We start from the raw sequence: 3,241 nt of genomic DNA on the forward strand, positions 1-3,241 counted from the left end.
TTACTTCGACGATTAGCAGCTTTCAGATGAGATCCAATCACTCTATCAGCCGTAAGTTTTTTTTCTTTTTTTTTTCTTTTTTTTTAAATGCAAATTCGAAGTTGAAATTGTCATGTTCAAGAGAAATGAATCTGAAAAAGGGGCTCAATGAAGATTGAATTTGATGTCGGAATTAATGTGCAAATACAAATTTTTTGTTCCAGTTTTGATGTTAGACCTAGCTCTTTCAAATTATTACATGTTTGAGTGTCGTCTGTGTGTCTCTAGCCTCAAAACCCACGTCTGTATAAGGTCAATATGCTTAAGGGTATCGGTAGTCACCCAAGGCAAAGTTTTGTTTTTGAGGTTTCAGCTTTGCTGGGATATTGGTTCTCTCAGAGTGTGAATTTGGTAATAGTAATGCCGAAAACACGTGTTTTATGAATTGCTGATGAAACAGGTGACCTTTTGAATTTGTTTGCTTGTAGCTCTTCTTGTTGAACCCTAACTTCAATTTTACAATAAGAAACAACCTTTTTGACATCAGAAGCGAAAATTTCTTTGGCATTCCTAGACCCTGGTATACTCTTTTAAATAAAAAGAGTTGATTTTGTTCATGTACATTTCAGTAAACACTTATTTGTACATGTAAAAATGCAAATATATTGAAAGAATGAATCATATGATGATAAAGTAAAAAGAAATTGGTATTTAAAGTTGTATATTTTGTACATGTAACACTTCATCAGTAGGTGTAGTTGAACGAATCAAATACGACCCAAATCGCACTTCATGAATCGCAGTGGTCAGATGGGTCAAAGGGACAGCCGTTGACCGCCAGAAAAAAGTCAACTCCTTCCAAAAAAAACTTCACCCCACCCCCAAGATCCTACCCTCCATCTCCATCAAAGGTCAGTTTTCATTCTATTCAATTCACGGAATGTTATAAGACAAAAAGGTGGAATCTTTAAGGCCTAAAACAGATCATGTAGTGGTTGGACTTTCAAAAGGTAGTATGACCTTGAGTAGTTAAAGTCAAAGTTAAACGGGGACCCACATGAGAAATGTTAAGGATGTTTTCTTGTCTGCTTATTCATCTTCAAATGGGAAAAAAAGACATGATGCTCCTTCTTCGTTTGTGAACGTGTTGGGTGTCCCAAGAATGGCGGTGGCATGGGCAAAACCAGAATTTTTTGTTCCAAGAATGAAAGATGATGTGAAAGAGAATGAAAGTTTGTTGCTTAATGTGGTAAAAAGGTGGGATAAGGATAGTGTTGTGTGGGGGCATAAGATTAAATGAAAAGCAGTTGTTTCTTGGGGGAGTTTGAGACAAAGGGAGATTTTAGGGGTTGTTAATGTGTCAGAGTCAAAGTCAAAGGTGAGAGAAAGTGAAAAGGTGGAAAAATATGAGAAATTTGGAGTGGATCGAGCTCATGTGAGTTATATATTGGCTACCTAAGTATCGATTTATCTGTTGCCTAAGTGTCGATTTATCTGTTACCTGTCTGTTGTGACAAAAAAAAAACATAAATCGTAATTATACTGAAAAAAACAAATATTTAATCGGGGTTGTAATCAAAAGTGTACATTTATATATTATTATTTTAACATTTGCACAGTTTGACATAATCGGGTTTGTAATCAAGAGTGTACATTTATATATTATTATTTTAATTTTTGAATAAAATATCTACAATTTAATCGTCTCTACAATTTAATTTCTGAATAAAATATCCACACCCGGCGCTTGGTGCGGGTAAATGGCTAGTATATATATGTATATATATATATATATATATATATATATATATATATATATATATATATATATATATATATATATATATATATATATATATAAGAGTAAGTCAGTCTTACCGTTAGTAGACCTCATTCATGAAGCCAGTCTATAAGGGGGTATAAGATTACTGCATATAAAATGACAGTTTAATGGGTGTCCACTCTTACCCACCGCTTCCTTGACTAGTAGAGGTTCGTTAGCCGAACGGCTAGGACAGGACATTAATTCTCATTTCATTAAAAGTATAATGATAAATATAACGTAACTAAAATTTTATTAAATTCCTAATCTTAGTTACTTTAGGAAAATGTAAATTTGGTGCTAACCCATGAAATTGCAGTTTGAGCCTTGTTAAGTCGTTAGTGGAGCGTGTGTGGTTAACCGGCACACTAATCTGGGACTGACAATGTGTGGCAAAGGGTAGCTTAATGTTAATCATAGATTAATGGAGCGTGTGTGACATCCCCAAAATCACGGCCAGAACAGACCGTTTAAAGTTATGTTTTTAAAATAATTTCAGAGTAAATCCATTGTTTTAAAAGAGTTTCCGAATTTGTTCCCAAAAACAAAATATGAACAAATAATATTCATCAAAGCATTTCATAAAGGAATGCATTTTCATTGGATATCAAAACTCGGGATGTCGTGTTCTGATATAGACCAAAAAGCGTAAACGACAAATTATAAGCCATACAATAGTTATATACAACTACATGCTTATAAACAAAATAACTTGATATATCATCCATCTTATGCCCTCGTGCCACTTCCTGTAATACAAATAAACTCAGTGGGTCAGGCTTGAGAGCCCGATGAGCATATAGGGTTTTCATCCCACAATAAATAATTATATTTAAATTCACCAATCAACAATAACCCGATTACCCATTCCCGTTATCCTCACTTTACGTCCCTAAAACAACATCTATCTCAAGGGACCTAATCTAGGATTTTTCATCGGGATGGACATTACTGCAAGGGGTTTTCTCAATAATAGATGTCCTAAAGGCAACCATGAGGGGGATATGTGACAACCTGAAATTCCTATTCTGTACAACATTTCAATTCAATAGAAGTCAGAACTGTTGCTGCTAATTTTCAAGCTTTTGGAATAAGTTTGAGTATTTTAAGATTAGCACTTTAGGAGATATCAGGAGAGAGGATGCTCTAGGGTTTATTGTGCAACAATAATACCCCAATGATCCAAGATTTTGGAGTTTACGGCCTAAACAAAGTTGTTTACGATCGTAAACCCTAAATTGGGGGTATATAAGTGACACTTAGTCATTATTTACCCTTTTTCACAAAATCAAGATCCAAATCTCAATTCTCTCTCAAGTATCATCCAACAATTCTTCTAGATCTTCAACTTGTAAGTGTTTCTAGACCTATTAAGTTGATATATTACTTAATCTAGTGATCTAACACACTTCCATCCGTGAAATCATTCCAAAAGGTTAT

At 34.2% G+C, this 3,241-nt stretch overlaps 1 pseudogene; it reads left to right on the forward strand.

Moving 5' to 3' along the window:
- Positions 1 to 297: 297 nt before the first annotated feature.
- On the forward strand, positions 298 to 1,438 carry LOC111918623 (60S ribosomal protein L2, mitochondrial-like; annotated as a pseudogene).
- Positions 1,439 to 3,241: the final 1,803 nt, after the last annotated feature.

The sequence above is a fragment of the Lactuca sativa genome, chromosome 8, assembly GCF_002870075.4.
Source record: "Lactuca sativa cultivar Salinas chromosome 8, Lsat_Salinas_v11, whole genome shotgun sequence".
In the NCBI taxonomy this organism is placed as follows: domain Eukaryota; kingdom Viridiplantae; phylum Streptophyta; class Magnoliopsida; order Asterales; family Asteraceae; genus Lactuca; species Lactuca sativa.